The 23,237-nt window shown below is 42.5% G+C and overlaps 2 long non-coding RNA genes across 2 annotated transcripts; one reads left to right on the plus strand and one right to left on the minus strand.

Annotated features, from left to right (window-relative positions):
* Window positions 1–10,249: 10,249 nt before the first annotated feature.
* On the minus strand, window positions 10,250–15,542 carry LOC110357424 (uncharacterized). The gene is made up of 3 exons (XR_010469162.1): window positions 15,423–15,542; window positions 14,895–15,078; window positions 10,250–14,142 (listed from the first exon to the last, which is right to left on the minus strand). It is a non-coding gene; the product is annotated as an uncharacterized LOC110357424 (long non-coding RNA).
* A 252-nt stretch (window positions 15,543–15,794) lies between these two features.
* Window positions 15,795–20,274, plus strand: LOC110357423 (uncharacterized). Its single transcript, XR_010469163.1, has 2 exons — window positions 15,795–15,923; window positions 17,692–20,274. It is a non-coding gene; the product is annotated as an uncharacterized LOC110357423 (long non-coding RNA).
* Window positions 20,275–23,237: the final 2,963 nt, after the last annotated feature.

Here is a 23,237-nt window from a genome sequence, read left to right on the forward strand (position 1 = left end):
TGGTGTGGCCAGCAGGCCCAGGGCAGTGACCGTCCCTGTGCTGGGACCTGGGGAGGCCAAACCATGAATCCTGGGGGCAGTTTTAGGCCCCTCACACCAAGAAAGGCCTTGAGGTGCTGGAGCGAGTGGAGAGAAGGGAACGGAGCTGGGGAAGGGGCTGGAGCACAAGTGTGATGGGAGCGGCTGAGGGACCTGGGGGGTTCAGCTGGAGAACAGGAGCTGAGGGGACACAGGGACACAAAGAAACGGCCTCAAGTTGCGCCAGGGGAGGTTGAGGTTGGATCTGGGGAACAATTTCTTCCCCAAAGGGCTGTGGGGCATTGGAACAGGCTGCCCAGGGCAGTGCTGGAGTCACCATCCCTGGAGGCGTTGGAAATACACACAGATGAGGTTCTTGGGGACATGGGGCAGTGCCAGGGGTGGGCTAATGTTTAGAATCAAAGATCTTGAGGTCTCTTCTAACCAAAATGATTCTGTGATTCTATGAAATGCGTTTACTACAGGATGCAAATTTTATACAAACAGGATCTCGCCATCTTAGAACTTACAACATGGCTGAGAAGCACTCTGATAAAAATTGTACTTAAAAAACCACATTTGCTTAGAAACACACTACTAAGGCTGCAGATCTCCCCTGCTTTGTCACAATACATCTCACCAAGTCACTGAGGTGAAAAAATTCTCCACCTTCCTGTTTCATCCTTACTTGCATTTATCTTCCTCAGCCCTCAGGGCTAAAGCACTTTTAAGCAACTGACCCGGCAGATTCCCTGCCCACTGCCCAGCACTGTACTAGTCTGGAATTAATTTTAAAGCAGGTTTTAAATCTTCCAATTGCTTTTAAGACAGTTAAGACAAATTGATATCTGAATAGCTGTACTTAGTGACCAATAAATTCTTCTAGCATGGAATATATTTTCCAGGCTCTTTCATGGAATAATTTCTTTTACCAAGAAAATCCAGTTATTCAAAGGACAGAAGCCCAAAAATCGCTTATTAAAACCCCTGAAATTTCCTTGCTACTCTTTCTCGTTATTTAGGATATGCATTGCTGCTTCTCCTGAATGTTTACAGTGACAGAAAAAGACGAAAAAGAAAAAAAATTATATCAAAACTTTGCCAAAAGTACTGGCAATTCACTACCCCACCAACATTTTGCTGTTTCCATTTAACCTTTTTCTAACTTTGGCATGAAAACCTGTCCTCACACAAAGTCTTCGCATCCCTGATGTAAAGGACATAGAACAGAACTATCGTGGTTTCTTGGAAGAGAATGTGGAAACATGGTTAAAAGACTGGTTGTGACTCTGTTGTTGGCCATGCTAGGCTTCTGGTTGGACCTGATGATCTTAAAGGTCTTTTCCAAACTAAATGATCCTGTGATCTCAGATATAATACTCTGTTGCATACCTGTATTTCTACGAGATAGACAGCTCCATAAACCTGGGCTGTGCTGTAACAATAGAGGCATGCAGAACTCTCCTCACAGTAGTAATGACTTGCTCACTACCACAGTGAACAGTGTCAGCATGTAGAGTGGCATCACAGATATCAAAACAAACACCTCTCATGGTCTCACACAAGACGCCCTGTAGTGTCAAAAGTGGAAGAACGGAAGTGTGATACTACCCAGAAGTTTTGGAGATATATTGGGAGGAGTGGTGACACGCCAGAGGCTGTGCTGCCATCAGAGACCTGGACAGGCTGGAGAGTTGGGCGGGAAAATGTAATGAAATAGAACAAGGGCAAGTGTAGAGTCTTGAATCTGGGCAGAACAACCCCAGGTTCCAGGATAAGTTGGGGAATGACCTATTAGAGAGCAGCGTAGGGGAAAGGGACCTGGGGGTCCTGGGGACAGCAGGGTGACCATGAGCCAGCACTGGGCCCTTGTGGCCAGGAAGCCAATGGTACCTGGGGTGGGTTAGAAGGGGGTGGTCAGTAGGTCAGAGAGGTTCTCCTGCCCCTCTGCTCTGCCCTGGGGAGACCACACCTGGAATATTGTGTCCAGTTGTGGCCCCTCAGTTCCAGCAGGACAGGGAACTGCTGGAGAGAGTCCAGCGCAGCCACCAAGATGCTGAAGGGAGTGGAGCATCTCCCGTGTGAGGAAAGGCTGAGGGAGCTGGGGCTCTGGAGCTGGACAAGAGGACACTGAGGGGGGACCTCATTCATGTTTGCAGATATATAAAGGGGGAGTGTCAGGAGGATGGAGCCAGGCTCTTCTCAGTGACAAACAATGACAGGGCAAGGGCCAATGGGTACAAACTGGAACACAGGAGGTTCCACTTAAATTTGAGAAGAAACTTCTTCATGGTGAGGGTGACAGAGGCTGGACACCTTCCTGTGTAACCTCATCTGGGTGTTCCTGCTCCATGGGGGGATTGTACTGGATGAGCTTTCGAGGTCCCTTCCAACCCCTGACACTCTGTGATTCTGTGATATGAACCTTCACTTAACAGGATTCTGGCCTGATTTAAGTCACTCATGCTGATGCTGAACAGTTATATTCAGACCAAGGCAGTGCACACTATACGCACAGAAAAGACTTCCAGAAGCGTTGTAAACTAAAGGAGGGAGATTCAGGCTGGACATGAGGAAGAATTTTTTTATTTACACTGAGGGTGGTGAGAGCCTGTCCCAGGTTGGCCAGAGAGGTGGTGGATGAACCATCCCTGGAGACATCCCAGGCCAGGCTGGACGGGGCTCTGAGCAACCTGAGCTGGTGAAGATGTCCCTGCTCATGGCAGGGGGGGCACTGGGGGAGCTGGGAAGGTCCCTTCTCTTCCAAACCAAACTAATGTGTAATTCTATGATTTGAGAACCAATATTAAAATGCCCACAGGCAACCATATTTTCATTCCATAAGTTGAGTGACATATATTCTTCAGTGGGGACAACTTCCAGCTGGCCCACTATCCTGTTCTTATCAGTTATCAACAGTTTTGAAGATTTCACATGAATAAGAACTACAGAGCTCAGATACATTTTAGTAAAGCAAGATACAACATACAGATCTACACCTACCTCTTTTGTAGCGCACTGGAAACCAGCAACAACACCAAATTTAGTTTAATTAAGATACTGGACACCTTTTTTGATGTCAACTGGTATTTGGACCACCAGATCCAAAGCACCAAATCTTGTGAACCTCAGACACATCCCACTCGTATTTCTCTGCCAGATAACGCACTGACCTCCCCTTTGTCTACATTCTCTGACAGGCCATCAGGAAAGGGTTGCGCCTTCATATAGAGCCTGTTGTGTTTGTTGCAAGATTTGGATAATCACACTTGGCTTATCTCTTTACCAACTGTCTCATGGCAACTTGGTCTGATTTCTGTCAAGTAGATCAAAGACAAAAAATTCCAAAATACAAAGCTGATCATTTCCACATGTCAGTCAAAAGCCATCCAATGAACTGTGGCTTCTCCTCATAAAGCAGGATGCTCCCACTTGTAACCCTGGGCCTCCTTTTCATGTGGGTTTTAACATACCTGAGGAGAACAAGAGTTACTACAGGAAATGGGCAGTGTCTTAAAAGCCTTTGTTCTGGACATTTAGTGCTACACAGAAAATGATCATGTGCTTTCGGACATCACGTTTCAAAATGTTCACTGGAATCCAGAAATGTTCTGGTATATATAGGAATTTGTGACAGCTAATCAGAAACTGTGTTCCTGATTACACAGCCACAGTATACACATGTGGCCATACATTTTGTATTCACATTGGTTTTACACCTCAAGAAGAGGGTATTGGTGGTTTTTATAATATATGAAATAAAAATTTTTTGCCTTTTGTTAAATCAAAACAAGTATGTCTTCTGTATGTGCAACACACCTAAGTCCTGTTGTCTCTCTAGCAAATTCAGTGCAATACATCACCAAGCACTTTATTTCAAATCACGACACTCCTGGCACACAAATTAACTGACCACCTTATGAAAAGACAATTAAGGTGAGTTTCTGCAGATTTTAGAAAGACCTTAAAGTCTGTTCTCATTACACAACTCAAGGGCAAGAAATTGTAATGAAGGAGAAAGGCCGAGTTAGCTTAAGAAGGGGTTTTCCCCCCTTTATCTCCATCTTCAATGTCTGGTTTGGTATGGAGTTTCTCTATGAGTTTGGCTACCTCTTCCTTATTCAGATTCATAATGGCATCAAATATCTAAAACAAGTATGTAATAGACAAGTTTTGATTACTGTTTGTCTTAAACACGTCGAATGTCTGAAAACCTCCTGGTTTCTCTTTTGTAGGCTTTTGTCTGAGAAACTATTCATGAGGATCACATAAATTAAGATTCATAAGTTCTATCAAATGTTTCTTACTCCAAAGGAAATTTCAAACTCCTGTCAGAAGAGGTTACACAAAAATCTTTAATATAACGATTAATAGAATATGTTATTTCAGTGAACAGACTGTTCAGATTTGCTGCCTTTTACTTCTGTCTCACCTTTTCCACATTGTTCTTATGCTGCAGAATTTTTCTAGTCTCTGTAGAAAATATGGACCTACTTTATGAGAGGGATGGCTTTCCTAAGAGCTAACTTCTAAACTAGAAGTCTCTCCTTATGCGCCTGCAAGCAAATCAAAACAAAATATTGCTTTACCTTAAGGACAGGATCCAGAACTACATGGCAAAATGTCCTTGGCAACTTCTTTCCATCTGGGCTAGTGGCTGATTTGCTGAATTTTCCAGTCGCTGTGTCAAAATATCTGAAGGAGATATTTATTTTTACTCATCCAGTTGGAACTTGAGGAGTCTCCAATTTTCCTGCAAATTTCCACTTAGTTATATTTAAAAGAAAACTTTGTAAACTTTCACATTTAAGCAGAGATTGAAATAGCAGAAGAGTAGCCAATCCTTAAATGAATGTAGCAAAAACGGTTAGATGTTTGGGGAGGCAAAGGATGACTTTTTGTTTGTTTAGGGTTTTCAGGTTTTTTACTACACTTAAATACACTAACTTCAAGGTGCATTTTTAGGCTTTTCTGGGGGCCTTGCTAAAATAGTTTAAATAACATACAAGATAAATCTCTGAGTACCCTATGAGCTAAATCAGTCAAGGCAGGTTAACATATTATAAGGTGTCAGAAAAAATATATATTAAGCTTTCACTCATGTATAAATCATTCAGTTAACAGCAAGTTGTGTATATATCTAATATGAAACTAACTCCATCATTTATGAGAAGGAATTTTATGTTCATTACATTCACCGAAATACTCACTGGTATCAAAAGTCTGGATTGGGTCCATCATCTTGTATTGTGTATTAAATTTACTTATGCAGTTCGATAAAAGCATTTATGTTCTGAGAACGAATCTTCTTTCACTGCTCTTATGGAGCAGATTATCAGAGTTCACCGTAGAAGGCACATGCAGCATATCTGTATTACAAAAAGTTAAAAGAGGAAAGAAAAGTTAATGCATTTCACAAAACACTGATTTTAAATGTATCAATTGCTTTCAATGATAGGTAGCAATAGTGAAGATGCCAAATATTTTCTGGAACATATAACAGACCCCTAAAATGGACCCCTAAAATGGGTCTATTCAATACTACTTGGAAGTGAGAGCCTTACTTTGTCACACATGGTGAAACTATTTAAACCAATGGCTAAAATAAAAACTTCAGAAAACTATTTGTAAAGTGCTTAGTAGGATTTGGGTGATTATGACTTTGTAAGGAATATTAACTGAATTGTCAGGGAACTTTCTCTGGAAATTAAAATACGGGCAGCTCATTCCTGGCACACTGATAGAAGCACAGAATGTCTTGAGTTGGAAGGAACCCACAAGCATCAGAGTCCAACTCCTGTCCCTGCATATGATAAACCTGGTCTGACTTAAGAATTGCTGAGATTTGTTGAATTGAAGAATTAGAACACACTCCTAGGCAAGAGTCCTTTGTTCCAGTAACCGGATTATGCTGCAATCTTAGTCATAGAACAAGCTAATTTATTACAAGCACATTTAAAAAAACAGGGAACCAGGTTTGAAAACTCAGGTGAGAAGGTTCATCTTGGAGATACCTGGGGGAAAAAATAATATCTGAAGCAGCTGAGTTCTGGTGATTCCTTACTCTAACAGCTGGACCACCAAAGAAGATGTTCAGTTCATTTTTTTTTTAATTTTATACTTCTCAGCTGCAATATAGGAAATACTATCTGTCTTGCTAGTTTCAAATCATCCTTCCAGAGATATTCAGCATACTATGATACAATTACTGCTAGAATAACAGAAACCTACACCTTCAGATCAGACAAGAGCAAATTAAATGTTTTCTCAGTCAGAAATTGCAGACAGGCCACATTTCTTGTCATGTAAGTGACCAAATCAACAAAGCCAGGCACAGAAAGCTAATCTTCTGGTCCTTTACCTTAAATTTTAAACCATAGATTCCCTTCAGCAGTTTGCCCTAGACAAACGTCTGACATTTGATGTTTGAATGACACTGAGCAACTGGCTTGAGTTTACACGTTTTGTTAGTAAGAAAGTATCACTTCGAGGATGATTTCCTTTGTGAATTCTCTCCCCTCTCCTAGTTGCTTTCACTCACCAGTTGGCTGATGTGAAAGAAAATCCCCAAAAGTATGAAGCAGTGGGGGTGGAGTGGGAATGAAGAACAGCTCCTCCAGGTTGCCCAGAGATCCGGGAGGAAGGGCTGACACACCAGAGGTTGTGCTGCCATTCAACAAGACCTGGACAGGCTGGAGGGCCGGGCAGAGAAGAACCTGATGAAGTTCAACAAGGGCAAGTGTAGAGTCCTGCACCTGGGGAGGAACAACCCCAGGCACCAGTATAGGTGAGGGATGAACCTGCTGGAAAGCGGCTCTGCAGAGAAGGACCTGAGAGTTCTGTGGACAAGAGAGTGACCATGAGCCAGCAACATGCCCCCGTGGCCAAGGAGGCCAATGGTCCCTGGGGTGCATTAGAAAAAGTGTGACCAGCAGGTGGAGGGAGGTTGTTCCTCCCCCTCTGCTCTGCCCTGGTGAGGCCACATCTGCAGTTCTGTGTCCAGTTCTGGGCTCCTCAGTTTGAGAGAGACAAGAAATTACTGAAGAGAGTCCAGCAGAGGAACACAAAGATGCTGAGGGGTCTGGAGCATCTTTCTAATGAGGAGAGACCGAGAGAGCTGGGGCTGTTCAGCTGGAGAAGAGAAGCTGAGAGAGATCTTATCAATGTTTATAAATATCTCCAGGGTGGGTGTCAAGAGGATGGACCAGACTCTGTTCAGTGGTGCCCAATGACAGGATGAGGGGCAACGGGCACAGACTGAAACACAGGAGGTTCCATCTGAATATGAGGAGAAACTTCTTTCCTTTGAGGTGCCAGAGCCTGGCCCAGGCTGCCCAGAGAGGTTGTGGAGTCTCCTTCTCTGAGACATTCCAACCCGCCTGGACACGATCCTGTGTGATCTGCTCTGGTGACCCTGCTTGAGCAGGTGGGTTGGACTGGATGATCTCCAGAGGCCCCTTCCAACCCCTAATCAATTCTGTGATTCTGTGATAAATGCAAGCAATTGTTTCATATCAAGACTGGTATTCTCCAAAACAGGATTTCAACCACAGCGAAGTTTTATAATGTTCCTTATGGTAATATTACCCATTGGTCCAGTTTCCCTCTCTCCATAAGTGGAAACAATGACATTGACATTTTCCACAATATGCTATAACATCTGGTAAAGTTTCTCAGGCTCTGGTTGCTATTCCAGCAAAGCACGATCCATTTTGTCAGGAATGGTTTCGTACCGTTGGCAACAGACCATTGCAGAACAATCTCTGTCCATACATGAAGTCCCTAAAAATATAGGCATAATTAAAACATGCATTTTATACATGGGCAAGATCTCTAATCTACTTCATACAGTGGTAACTGGGAAATTCAAACTGGGAATTTGGTGGTGCTCCCTGAAACTGTCATTATTACTCAGTTATACGTATCGCTCCATTTTCTAACTGAAGGAGAAAAATGACAGGCAGCTCCACTCTCTAGGATTTTACTGAAAGATTTATTTTATTTCCTCAGTTACTCTCCCTTTAACACACAAGCTGGATACCAAGCAGATGTAATCCTCTAAGATACAGCAAAGGCCATAGGCTAAGACTGCAAATCACAATTCATACCATTAGAAGTTAATATTTCAGAGAAAGACGCTTCTTCCATCATTCATGATTTTTATTTTTTTTTTTCTTAAGAGGAAGATAATTAAATATACTGAGATCTTTCTATAACAATTAGAAGAGTGTGCTTACCTGAAATACTGTCAACCACAACAAGGGCACAAAGAGCTGCTGTAACTTCAGAGAAGAATTCAACATGTCCAGGGGAGTCAATTAAGTTAATAAGAAAACCTGAACCAACCCTACACTATTTGATGAAGTTCAAGTTGTTGTTGGAGAGTTCATGATACATAGAAGTTTCCCTGTAAGAGAAAGCAATTATTTATATTAATTTAATAATGTTTCATAATTTGCTGAGTTTAAAACTTGCATTGGTCAGGGATCTACCCCTGCTGTGTTACAGTGCAAATATTTCTCAGTGTACTTACAGGAAAAAACACAAGAAGACTTCAATATTTCAACTTCTGAAATTCTTAGGATCTAAAATTCTGCTTTGAGTATAGTTAATTTTTATTCTCATTCAAAAATAAGTATCTGAAGATAGTAGTCATGGCATAATAACACCATCAGACATGTGTAGAGTCATGCTCTGAATCACTTTACAACTTTTTAACTTAACAGTTGCACACATCAAGGACAGAGGTAATAATAACAAGGCACAGCTCATCACAGTGGCTTTCAGGAACAGGGAATTAGTCTGTAAGCAATCCAATAAAAGGAACGTTACTACTAAGAATCTTTCTGAAAGCACCTTTCTCCACATAAGAAGCAGGTAAGAATGGTTGCTTGAGATCACTCAAAATGTCTACTCCAAAATTGCCCAGATTGCACTCTGAAGACTGTGAACTTCTGTTCTGCAATGCACAGCTTGATTCACATGTCAACTTAAAAAAGATCTGACAGGATGCCAGGCTTTGAGCAGACCATTTTCCTGTCTTCAGACTGAAAAGAAAGAAACAAGAGAGGGCTACAAAGTTAGTGAAGGGTTTTGAGGGGAAACCATATGAGAAGCAGCTGAAGTCACTGGGTTTGTTCAGCCTGGAGAAGAGGAGACTGAGGGGAGAGCTCATCGTGGTTACAAGTTCCTCACAAGGGGAGGAGGAGGGACAGGGCAGAGATCTTATCTCTGGTGACCAATGACAGATCTGAGGGAAAGGCAGGAAGATGTGCCAGGGGAGGGTCAGGTTGGACATTAGGAAAAGGTTCTTCACCCAGAGGGTGCTGGACACTGGAACAGGCTCACCAAGGAGGTGTCACAACCTCAAGCCTGACAGTGTTCAAGAAGAGACTGGACAACGTCCTCAGACACACGGTGTGAACTGTGGGGTTGTCCTGTGTAAGGACAGGAGCTGGACTCAATGATCCTTGTGGGTCCCTTCCAACTCGGGACATTCTATGGTTCTGTGATACAAACAAATTCTTATGTAGGCTTGATTGTGATACATCTTTATTGCTCATCTTCCTGTGTGTCTGAATCATGCTTCTCTTGGTTGAAGCAATGACACCCACTTTACTCACCAAAGAGTCTGTCATGGTTGATTGCCACAGTTGATATGGAGGTGAGGGGATGAGGAGAAAAGGAGGGAGAGGAGAGGAACAGAAGAGGGAGAAGAGGAGAGGAGAGGAGAGGAGAGGAGAGAGAGGAGAGGAGAGGAGAGGAGAGGAGAGGAGAGGAGAGGAGAGGAGAGGAGGAGAGGAGAGGAGAGGAGAGGAGAGGAGAGGAGAGGAGAGGAGAGGAGAGGAGAGGAGAGGAGAGAGGAGAGAGGAGAGGAGAGGAGAGGAGAGGAGAGGAGAGGAGAGGAGAGGAGAGGAGAGGAGAGGAGAGGAGAGGAGAGGAGAGGAGAGGAGAGGAGAGGAGAGGAGAGGAGAGGAGAGGAGAGGAGAGGAGAGGAGGAGAGAGAGGAGAGGAGAGGAGAGGAGAGGAGAGGAGAGGAGAGGAGAGGAGAGGAGGGGAGGGGAGGGGAGGGGAGGGGAGGGGAGGGGAGGGGAGGGGAGGGGAGGAGAGGAGAGGACGAGGAGAGGAGAGGAGAGGAGAGGAGAGGAGGAAGAGAAGAGAAGAGAAGAGAAGAGAAGAGAATGAGAAGAGAAGAGAAGACGAAGAGAAGAGAAGAGAAGTAGAAGAGAAGAGAAGAGAAGAGAAGAGAAGAGAAGAGAAGAGAAGAGAAGAGAAGAGAAGAGAAGAGAGAGAAGAGAAGAGAAGAGAAGAGAAGAGAAGAGAAGAGAAGAGAAGAGAAGAGAAGAGAAGAGAAGAGAAGAGAAGAGAAGAGAAGAGAAGAGATGAAAGGAAGAAGAACAGTAGAGAGGAGAAGAAGAGGAAGAGAGGAAGAGAGGAAGAGAGGAAGAGAGGAAGAGAGGAAGAGAGGAAGAGAGGAAGAGAGGAAGAGAGGAAGAGAGGAAGAGAGGAAGAGAGGAAGAGAGGAAGAGAGGAAGAGAGGAAGAGAGGAAGAGAGGAAGAGAGGAAGAGAGGAAGAGAGGAAGAGAGGAAGAGAGGAAGAGCTATTGCATCTTTTTAAAGTATACAAATGTCAATAAGAAGTTTTAAACTTTTAGTATTTAGAATCATGGAAAAGACCTTTAAGATCATTGAGTGCAAGCGTTAACCTAACACTGTCAAGTCTACCACTAACCCATGTCCCTAAGACCCTCATCTGTTTCTGTTCAACCCCTCCAGGGATGGTGACCCCACCACTGTCCTGGGCAGCCTGTTCCAATGCCCCACAGCCCTTTCTTGGAAGAAGTTTCTTTGCATCATCCAATTTGAGATTAAATTCACAATCTAAAGAAGAAACCAAGTTGATGAGACCTTGTAGCTTAGTATTACAAATAGTTGTTCACATTTTTGGCAAGTTTTCATAAGAGCAAAGAGTGGAGGCATAACTTAAAATATGGCTCAGATTTTGTCTCACAAAATGTCAACTGCCACAAAAAAGAATCCACCTGCGTAGACAGAACAGCTCATCCCTGCCAAATGTTCCAGGGGGGTTTACACACATAGCTTCAAACTGCAGCTCCCATCAGAACTTCCACACACATCCTTCTCCTCTCCAGATCTTCGTCCCACACCTGCTCTCCACTTTCAGGTGAGCCACCCTTCACGGTTTTGAGAAGAGGCTGGGTCTCCTCCTTTTGTAGCCAATATACCAGCTCTAGAAACCAGTGATCCAGCTCAGTTAAAACCTCTTTAAAGACTTAACTACCAAAAAAGCAACATTTTAGGGCCCCTTTCACAAATGATATCCCAGAATTTTTTCTCATTTCCATAATTCTTCTTATCTCTTGCTAAGAACATTTCCCTTACTTCGGTTTGCAGGAGAAAAATCTCAACCCTCAGAAGCCCTGGTGATAATCTCTTAAACACGTGACAGCTTCGCAAAAGAAGATGAGATCTTACTAATCTCGGCCTGTCTCATTCTGTAACGAGTCACCCGTAGGTCACAGCAGTGCAGTTAACATGGTTATTCTTGCAGATCCCTTTAATGCATGAAGTCTTTCCTAGGGACATGGAGAAAAACATAATTGGGAGGAATATTAAACAAGCAAACAAGTGAAGAAAAATATACCAGTAGGAACAGTTAAATAGGTTCCTTGTCTGTGACACAAAAATAATGAAACATGCATTTCTGTTGTCACATCAATAAAGGTTTCCAACACAGTCTGGGTCTTAATGAATGCACCTGAACACAGGGAACCTGCCTTCTTGCAAGGATAAAATATGAATTAAAACAAACAAACAAAACCCAAATCAACCCAGCTCAAAAGATATGCAGGAGACAAAAATGTGGCGGTGTTTTGGTTTGGTTTTTTTACGTGAACAGATACACTACTGATATATGTCCTATACTAATTTTGGCTCTAAAGTTCAACTTTCTCAGCACAAATTTTTCTCAAGAAAATGGTTCTTGCTAAAAAAAGGAATACTAATTAAAATAGCCAAGTTCTTTTTAAAAATGACAAGTTTCTGAATTAAATAGCAGCAGCCTGGCCTTTTCCCCCAAAAATGTATCATTTCCCCACTCTCTCTTACATTAATATTTTCTTTCCTACCTCAAAGTCTGAAATGGAGAAAACAACCAACCCACTTCTTATTTTTCTGCTGAGTAAAATTCAGTAAAAAAAGAAGATTTTTAGAGTATGCTTACAGTTTTGTCACTGATCCACCTCGAAGGTGCTTCATTTCTGAATTTGTTCTGTTAGGTTGTTATTCTTCAGTTTAATAAAAAACAATAACATTTATTTTCTAGGGTGGCCTGGCATTCAAAGTTTCACTCAAGCAAAATTTACACACTTACTTCTGAGACCTTTAAATATTTCTTTCTTCTCTTTCTTTTCCATTTAGAGAAAATGGCATCACTATTTTTCTGCCCTACTTTTATCATTTTCCTTGTTTTTAAATTGCCTCGTGCTAAAAAAAATCAGTACTCTTAACGAGAATTAAGTATAGTGCTAGAGCTGTGCTATATACGTTTATATAATAATGTAAATAAATACTTAAGTGTTGAGAAATATACCCACGTGCTCTTTGTATTTGCTAATTATACACTTCCTTAACAGAACAAGTGAAATTAACTTCTGATAAACATTTAACTAGATATCACATCTTGAACTAAAACCTGTATTTTTTAATTGTCTACAAGTTTCTAACATATTTATATACACAGTCTACACTGTAGTTTTCTTTTGGGGGAAGGAACGGAGATAACAACAACAGTTTATTTCTTCCTTATATTTTAATCATATAGGCCTCCTCTGCATGACCATTTATGTTAGTTCTAAATGTAAACTTTACAGATGTATTCCTCTGGCAGGATGGATTTTCTCCTACAGAAGCTACTCTTATAATCTGAGATAGGATAGTATCAGAGTTGTAAAATACTTCATTTGTGCCCCAAAACAACGGCACCTTATTATCCATCAGGGATAATTTTGTCCCACTATTGTAAAAGTAGAATGGAAACAAGATACACAGCATGACCATTAAACAAGACATGATATAGAACGTTAGTTTTATGGGTTTGGTTGCTTGTTGTTTCAATAAGTCATTAATATATTACTATCACTTTGTGGTGGAGCTGGAACAGCTTGGGTTGGAGATGGAAAAGAACCTTTAAGTCATGGTGTGACTGGAGGAAGCTAATACTGACACCCAGGTTGAGGTAAATGGCAGTCCTTTATTATTTTTTGGCTCATCCCTTGGCCGAAATGAGTATTCTTAACACTTTAAGACTGCTGGCTCACTTTTAATTCACTTTGTTATATCATAGCAGCTGTTCTTGTTAATAAAACTGGGTAAACCATTCTTAACTTCCCCCTAAATTGCTTGTTAATAAAATATATTAGAAAAGATAAAGAGCTCAGTTCAGGCATTGCTATTAATGTCTTACCAGGCATTCTGGCACGGACTTCAAGATTATGTATTAATAAATGCTGCCCACTTCCACACGTTTCATTTACCACTTCATTTACAGAAATGTCAAAACAGTTTACCATATGTACCGTTCTACAACAGAGAGAGGCACTGGCATCACAATGTTTTTTGGTCATAAATGCAACTGAAAACACAAAGCCTGAATAAAAATTAATAATTTTAACTTTAAATGTTTTTCATTAAAGAGCTGTTGCAGAGTTTCTGATCTTCTGTGATAGGCAGCAACTGGATCAAAGTTATCTTGCCATGAACTGCTCCCTTCAGAGGGATTAATATATTCTGTGTGCAACAAAAAACAAAGGAGATGAAAACAGTATTTGTTAAAGGGAGAAACATCACCACTTTATTATGAACAGAACATCACTTTTGCCAAATCCCTCAAGTTTCATGGCCACTACAGCCAGAAAATGACCTTTTAATTATCGTGTTACACCATTTGAGAAGCCCATACTGCAGTGTTGCTCATCCCTGGCTATCAGCAACACCTCCAGAGTAGACTGCCTTCCTCTTCTACAGGGCACCTCTTTCTCTTACAGACTTTCAAATTCTTATTGCAACGCATCACTACATTGCTTCAATTCAGATATACTTCTTCTAAAAACAAAGAAAAATGAAAACATTTACTGAAGCTGACACAGGTAACTAGAATGTCAATTTCAGCAAAGGATAATATTGATACAATGAAAGTTGACAAGAATTAAAAAGAAAGGGGGAAAGAAGGGGAAAAAAAGGGGGAAAAAAGAAGGGGAAAAGGAAAGGGGAAAAGAATAAAAGGAAAAAAAAAAAGTAAAAAGAAAGAAAAAAGTGTTCTAATAGCACTGATCATCAAGAAATGCAAAGATGTACAAGCTTCTGTTTATCACAGAAACAAGCTGGTAAATTCTGATTCACTAGAATAAAGCGATTCAAAACCAGGTGAAACGCATTATTAGAACTGCGCCAATTTAAAATAACGGGGCAGGCTTGCTAAGGGGAAAAATAAATCAAAAACGAAACAAAGCAACCCACCCTCTAGTGTTTCTAACAGCCCGATTTTCCTAAGAAAATACTGATGTGATTCAGGTCAGACCATTCTTCCCCAAGATACTGTATACTACATATGTATACACAGTACATATAATACACATCGTATAATACATATATTCACACACAGACACAGCCTTTTCCCAGCCTCAGTGGATGCAATGCTTTTATCTCCTATCTTTTATAAACACTGATGGTCAGGATTGTACCTCAAATTCTTACACTCAAATTCTTACACTTGAATTCTTACACTGAGGTGGACTTACAGAGTCATTTTGGTTGGAAGGGACTCTCAAAATCATCGAGTAGGACAATTAACCCACCTCTGGCACTGACCCATGTCCTGAGAACTTAATCTCCTCATCTGTTCAGCCCCTCCAGGGATGGTGACTCCACCATTGCCCTGGGCAGCCTGTTCCAATTCCTGACAGAGTTTTTCCTCATATCCAATCTGAACCTTCCCTGGCACAATTTCAATTCGTTTCCTCCCCTCATAACTCCACACACCTGCAAAAAGGAGGAAAGAGAGAGAAGCAACAGCCTCCCTACTCGTGCACCTGGTACTCTTATAGTAAAAGAGCATGAGAGGGGAGGGAAAAGCAAATTAATAAGCTCAGCGGTGCCGCAGTCCCACAGGCGGGCCGCCACCCCGCACTCCTGTCAGCAGCGGGAAGGCGGGAACCGCCGCCTCCTCCTTCCCCCTCCTCAAACACTCCCCAGGGTTGGGACAGAATAAGGAGAATACCCCTGAAAATCACCGTGTTCCCAACTGGGCTGCCCCGACCCGCCGCCCCTGTGACAGGAGCAGCCGCAAAGATGGCGGCCGTGCCCCCCCCAGTCACCGGGCGCACCCCGAGAGTCTCCCGCGTCCCTCGCAGGGGCGGCGGCCGCAGTCCCGGGACGGGACTCTTCCCTCGCCACAGGGGCTGTCGGTGCCGTTAGTTCCCCCGTGGCAGCGAACTCCAGGGTCCCGCGTGTGGTGCGGGAGTGGGAAAGAGTCCCGGCTCTGGCCATGGCGGTGATTCTGTCAGCTCCCGTGTGAACGGCAGATGGAGCCCCGGCCCTTCCCCTCAGAGAGACCGAGGCGGCCGCCCTCAGTTTTCGCAGAATCGCAGAATGTCAGGGATTGGAAGGGACCTGGAAAGCTCATCCAGTCCAATCCCCCCATGGTGCAGGAACACCCAGATGAGGTTACACAGGAAGGTGTCCAGGCGGGTTGGAATGTCTGCACAGAAGGAGACTCCACAACGCCCTTGGCCACCTGGTCCAGGCTCTGGCACCCTCACCATGAAGAAGTTTCTTCTCACATGAGGCGCGGAACTGACCTTAAAACCCTTGAGGTTGTAGGGAAGGTATGTATTTTACCTATTTATTTACAATGTTGGAGACATGGGGAATCATTTCACCTAATACATGTGTATTTTACAGTAGTTGTGAGCTTGGTTAAATACAGTAAAATGTGACATATTCATGAAAGTTTTAGGAACATCTATACATATTCATAACCTGTCCCTGAGAAGGCGGTTCTTATTACAATGAGTTCCAGGAGACCATTTCCATAGTGTCCACCTCTGGCTCCTCCTGGTTGCAGCTGCGCGGTGATCGTGAACCCGGGTCCTCTTCTCTGTACACAGTCACCTTTGGTCCAGTGTGATGAGTTGGTTGGGACTCAGACTGCTGAGTTGGTTAAAACTGGTGTATCTCCTGTCCTGTGCCCAAGTTTCTGTTATCTTGTTCACCCAAGGATGCACCCAAGGATTATTATCTTTGCAAGGCGTCAGCGAACTCCTGTTTCTCCTACAATAAGATACACAGAGCTAAGCAAGACTAGGCAATAATGATGTGGGCTAAAGGGTTAGCTCTCTAACTGTCAAGTGTTAGTTCTTTCAGTGTTAATTAGTTAATTGTCAATTCCCTGTATCACATATTTAAGTGGAACCTTCTGTGTTCCAGTTTGTACCCATTGCCCCTTGTCCTGTCACTGGTTGTCACTGAGAAGAGCCTGGCTCCATCCTCCTGATACTCACCCTTTATATATCTGTAAACATGAATGAGTCCCCCCTCAGTCTCCTCTTGTCCAGCTCCAGAGCCCCAGCTCCCTCAGCCTTTCCTCACACGGGAGATGCTCCACTCCCTTCAGCATCTTGGTGGCTGCGCTGGACTCTCTCCAGCAGTTCCCTGTCCTGCTGGAACAGAGGGGCCACAACTGGACACAATATTCCAGGTGTGGTTTCCCCAGGGCAGAGCAGAGGGGCAGGAGAACCTCTCTGACCTACTGACCACCCCCTTCTAACCCACCCCAGGTACCATTGGCTTCCTGGCCACAAGGGCCCAGTGTTGGCTCATGGTCACCCTGCTGTCCCCAGGACCCCCAGGTCCTTTTTCCCAACATTGCTGTTCAACAGGTCGTTCCCCAATTTATAGCTGATCCTGGGGATTTTCCTGCCCAGATTCAAGACTCTACACTTTCCCTTGTTACATTTCATTACATTTTCCGGCCCAACTCTCCAGCCTGTCCAGGTCTCTGATGGCAGCACAGCCTCTGGCGTGTCAGCCACTCCTCCCAGCTTGGTGTCACCAGCAAACTTGCTGATGTGCACTCTATCCACTCATCCAAGCAGTTGATGAATATATTGAACAGTACTGGCCCCAGCACTGCCCCCTGAGGCACTGCACTAGATCCAGGCCTCAACTGGACTCTGCCCCATTGGCCACGACTCTCCAGCTTCTTCCCTTCAGCCAGTCCACAGTCGACCTCACTACCCGATCATCCAGTCCACACTTCCTCAGTTTAGCAGCGAGGATGCTGTGGAAGACTGTGTCAAATGCTTTACTGAAATCAAGATAGACCACATCCACTGCTTTGCCATCATCTGTCCACCTGGTTATGTCCTCATAAAAGGCTGAGGTTGGTTAAGCATGACTTCCCCTTGGTGAAGCCATGTTGACTGCCCCTAATGACCCTCTTATCCCTGATATGCCTTGAGATGGCACCAAGGATAAGTTGTTCCATCACCTTTCCAGGGATGGAGGTGAGGCTGACCGGTCTATAGTTACCCGGGTCCTCCTTATTGCCCTTTCTGAAGACTGGAGTAACATTTGCTTTCCTCCGCTCCTCAGGCACCTCTCCCGTTTCCCAAGACTTGGCAAAGATGATGGAGAATGGTCCAGCAATGACTTCAGCCAGTTGCCTCAGCACCCGCGGGTGCATCCCATCCGACCCATGGATTTATGGATGTCCAGATGACTTAATTGCTCCCTAACCCAGTCCTCATCAGCCGAGGCAAACTCCTCCATTGTCCTGCCTTCCTGTGGGGCCTCAGGGGTACGAGGCTCCTCAGAACAGCCTCAGGCAGTGGAGACAGAGACAAAAAAGGCATTTAGTAATCCTACCTTCTCTGTATCTTCTCTGTATCTTTCCCTCTTATTATGTTTAGTAGCAGGTTTGATCGCTTGCTTTGCACAGGTATTCAGTCTCGGTGGCACAGCCCCTTACTAGTTACTTTTAAAAATGAGTTAAATGACTGATCGATTCCTTGTGGAGAAGCGAAGGTGGCGTCTCATCCCTTTAAAAGCAACTTTCGGTCAGGAAAGACACGCAAGTAATAACAGTGCTTCACATTTTTAATACAGAGTTTTGCCCATGATTGTCTTTTAGAAATATTAGGTAATTAAATTGTCAAGCACAGAGTGAGTGAATGTCTTCACTGAAAGCACCAGCTTCTGGGAGCAAACTAAGAGAAAATTTACACAGTAATACTCCTAAGAATTGAAGATCAGAAAAGAAGAATGTCAAACCAAGCTACTGTGCAAGCATATTATTATATATGAAGCACTATGGTTGGAACAAAGGGCTGTATCAGCCATACAGAAGGAATGGTCCTGTCAGAAACTGCTTCCAGCTTCAGGCATGGAAAAATGCTGTCCTGTTATTAAACTTTCAACAGAGCTGTTGCCCAAGGAGAACTTGCAGAATTTAACTCAGATAAAGTTTAACACAATTAAATGCATTTAAGATATCAAAATAGCAGTAGCAAGCAATTGGTAAAGAACAGAATATGGGAATGTGCCAAGATGCTGAGCGGTCTGGAGCATCTTTCTAATGAGGAGAGACTGAGAGAGCTGGGGCTGTTCAGCTGGAGAAGAGAAGCTGAGAGGGATCTTATCAATGTGATAAATATCTCCAGGGTGGGTGTCAAGAGGATGGGCCAGACTCTGTTCAGTGGTGCCCAATGACAGGGTGAGGGGCAACGGGCACAGACTGAAGCACAGGAGGTTCCATCTGAATATGAGGAGAAACTTCTTTCCTTTGAGGTGCCAGAGCCTGGCCCAGGCTGCCCAGAGAGGTTGTGGAGTCTCCTTCTGTGAGACATTCAAACCCGCCTGGACACGATCCTGTGTGATCTGCTCTGGTGACCCTGCTTGAGCAGGTGGGTTGGACTGGATGATCTCCAGAGGCCCCTTCCGACCCCAGCCAGTCTAGAATTCTCTGATCCTGTAATGTGATTAGGAAATTCTGACCCGCATATATATATATTTTATCCAACAGCAATTTCAGTGGTCATAACTGGCCAGCGGGAGTTCAGAATTACCTGTTACCTCGAAGGCATTACTCATTTTATCAAAGAGCAAGTATTAGTTGCACCATACTCCTGAAAGCAGTACTGTAACAGAGGAAAAGCTCCATCGGAGAGCTCCAGAGCTTCTTCAGCCAGATATGTAACAAATTCAAACTGAACAGGCTATAAGCTCAATGTGTTTGCTGCCTTAGCTGTGCCTGTATTCAAAACAAAATAATGTATTTGACCAAAGTCTTTGCCAAGAAAGAAAAAGGCTGAGAGCTTCTTATCATTCAGTCCCTGTGACTTTACACATGCTGTTTTATTCATCTCTTTTCCAAAACAAGAGGAAATGTTTACTAGATATTTTCCTGGCAAGATTTTTGTAACCAAAGGCTCATTTTTCTTTTAGTGTATCTTCCAGGGGTCATGAATTAGACCTCAGAGAGCTTCCTTTAATCAACCTGGTTGTATCACAGAGGAGGAAAAACGCTGTTATTTTGTTCTGAGGAACTGGGCAGTGCTTGTGTGGTATTCTTTATACAGAGTGGACTTCAGCTCTGTGCACGGTTCTCAGCCAACATGGCGAGTTCTTTCTGAAGACCTGATAGCTGATTACAAAAGCTTCTCCTTGTGCCTGTGTGTGTGCACACACATTTTTAAGAACTATTTTGCACAGCTCATGCTCAGCCGTGATCCTATAAATGTAATTGAAATTAACATTATTTTCCTCTCTTTTTTTTCCTCAAGTTATGCCAGTCTGTGTAGGAAAACAAACCTTACAGAACTGTTGAATAGCTTCCAAGTTAACAGCCTCTCTGAAAATTCCCCTCAGTATTTACTGACTTGCCATCTTCATGGGCATTTTATTCTTTACATAACCTCTTTTCCATTTAAAAATGACAGCTCTTACACAACTTATCTTTCAACCTGTACATTACCTACAAAAATCTTATTGCAGGCGCTAGCCATTCCTCTTCCCACATTTTTATTTTACTAAGAGCACAGCGTTGTTTTGCATTTCTGAAGCAATGACTGTCCCCATTCTCTCCTCCACAGCATCACCTTCAGCCATAGATATGGAGAGTGCCGTACCTAACATTGTCTGGTTGTAATTTCGCTAAAATAAATCAACATAATCAACTGAATTGTGTCTGAAGAATTCAAGTTGCGCCTATAGAAATAGCTTAGCCCAAGGGCTGTGTGCCACTCAGCATACAGTTTAAGGGCATACATGAAACTGAAGTGGTATATTATTTTTGTATCTTCCTTGTGCACTGACTTGAATTTTTTCATATGCTGTGATATGGCCCTGGAGAATCTAAATTGATTTTGTGTAAGTGATTAATTGTTCTGTGTTTATGGCAGTGTAAGAGGAGACAGTAGAAAATTTTGGAGGTTTGAAAAACTTTGAAAAAGGTTTGCAGAAGTGTAGCTGATGCTTCATGAAAATAAGCTGCACCAATCTGTACCCGATACTGTGTCACCCTTGTACTGAGGGTACAAAGAGCTGGAGTCCTGCTTCAGTAAGTCTTATTGGAACAGGAAGATATTACTCTGCTGATTAAAACCTGTGTGTCAGGAGAAGCCTTGATGGAACAGGAGGAACCTTTTCTTGCTTCCAGTGTTTCTCAGAGTTTTTAATCTGTTTTCTCTTGCCCTGTTTTGCCCTGGGTCCACTTCTTTTCATACACACACATAGGTTTTTCCCGTGCAGTGCCTGATGTACTTTGGTCTAATTTTAACAACATCCAGTGGTTTGGAGGATGGGTGTTATCGAAGGCTATTTGTATGTGGACTTGTGTAGACAGACTGGACCTTCTCCAGCTATCATCCAGGTTAGCCGTGTAGAAGGCAGACCGTTTGGTCTGGTTTTGAGCTAATAACATCTGTCTTTTCACACAGAGTGTGATATATCAGGTGTGACACTGTCTTATGATCACTATATAGCTTCTACATGGATGTTTCCTGAAGATCTCAAGTCTGTCTTCGCCTATTTATATGTAGGATTTTCCCTGGAACACTTCAAATTCGAACCCTGCCTGGGTAAGGATGGCAGCACCTTAGCCAACAACTTAGCTTGTTCTGTACATCTAGAGTCTTATTTGTGTCTTGTTCAAATGTGTTGTCTAAAATATTTTCTCCTGTGCAGCATTAGTACTGTTAAGATACGGCAGTCAACTGAGATTGATCTGTAGCCCCTTTTATTTAGCAGCTGTACTTCTCTAAACTCACCACTAAGGCCTCTGAGGGGATCCTCTGAAGACAGCAGGTTTATGCATGTTTCAGTAGATTAACTATTTGGATCTGATTTCTAGTGAATGATGCATGGGAAGAGAAGAAGTACAACTTTATTACTAAGCCACTCTACAGCAAAAACGTCTTTCTGTAGTAAGGTAAATGATGGGGCAACTGTTTCTTTGCAACTGATGATTCACATAATTTTTAGACCACTAACAGAAACCAGTCCTGCAATTTTTTTCATCAAGCAAGCTGCGGACCATTTGCTGTGGCCTCAAAATACCACCCTGAATATTCTGCTTTACGATATTTCTATATAAATAAAAGACTGTGATAGATGCATTTATGGCAGCAAAAAGCTACGTGACCAATACAGCGTTAGAAAATCTCTGAAACGGATGCCAGTTAAACGTGTAAAGAGTAGAAAAAGTCTGTAATTTGTGTTGATTTTCAGAACTGTGGAAAGAAAATCCTACTAGTTTTAAGTTGAAGCTGTATGATATAATAATCATTGAAAGGCGATGAATAATTTCACTACAAACTTTTGGGGTTTTCCAGGGTGGCACTGCTTTTAAAGCTGAAGGGTTCCTTAATATGTTGCCTTAGATTTTTTAAACTTTTTAACCTCTCACCTCAATCAGCCTGTAGGTTTGAAGTCTCGACTGTCCCACTAAACTCGATTTCATCTTGAAATTCAGATAATCAAGGGCATATAGTTATATATTAAGCGTGATTTTAACTTTTCTTTTCCTCATAGGCTTTTTTCTAGCAACCTGCAATTCCTTTAAAGATATTAATCAGAAAGCTGATGAGTTCTTTAGCTATTTTTTTTATATACTATGCTAAGGTCAAGCAATCTCTTCAGATTTTGCCTGCACTTCAGATGTGCCCGACTCCATCTCACAAAATATTAAGCATTTAACAGAGATATGTACATTGGAGGCCTTACTTGGCAATGAAGAGAGACAGGCACTTCAGGAAGGCCTTTCAGCTTTTTGATTGCCTGTGATTTGTTGTGACTGAATGACTAGTAGAATATGCCACATGATATTATTTCTGCTCTTTCACTGGAAGGTTTACAAGAATATCTGGTATTGATACTAATACATAAAAGCAGCACATGTGATTTTCAAAAGTACTGTCTGTGTGCTGCCTTTATTCTGCTCTCCTTAAATCAGTGAGATTGCTGTTGTCATTGGTTTAAAATAGTTCTGCCCAAAATGACTCTTTCTGAAAATTCAACCTGTAAAAATGAGCATTTTGCAAAGACCAGGGTAAATTTGAGATGGATTATGTGATTATTTGTGCTATTGAAAGACAGTTTCTTGTCTACATGTACCAAATAAACAAGTTCATTCAGAGTTGGTCTCATAAATAAGGCACCTGACTTTGTGAAATGAATAAAAAGACATTGCTGGAAAATTATATAATGTCTTTGCCAGGAGTTTCATGCTTCTGAATGAAATTAATAATGCTTCCTACCTTATCATAATTTATCATTACAAGGCTTCTTATATTTATGATCATTTTAAATTATATTATAACATTAAATATGGTGAAATGGATGTAGAAATAGATATGATTTATCAAAGACTGAAAATTTAGTCGTAGTGTTCATTCAATTCTGTCTGAAAAGCAGAATGAAGAGGAAGGGAAAGTACAAGGAACAAAGTGTTTTTCTGCTTCAGGAAGAATGCAGGCGGATTTCCTCTAGTGAATTAAATAAGGGCTACCAGTTGGCTTGCTTGTAACTTGGCCACATTGAGAACATCTGCCAAACTGCACTGAAAAGTTCACATCTGTTTATCTGGGAGCAGGGTATGTTTTGTAATCGAACAAAAGGAACAGTGTAGGGCAAGTGGCAAT

Source organism: Columba livia, chromosome Z, assembly GCF_036013475.1.
Source record: "Columba livia isolate bColLiv1 breed racing homer chromosome Z, bColLiv1.pat.W.v2, whole genome shotgun sequence".
Classification (NCBI taxonomy): Eukaryota; Metazoa; Chordata; class Aves; order Columbiformes; family Columbidae; genus Columba; species Columba livia.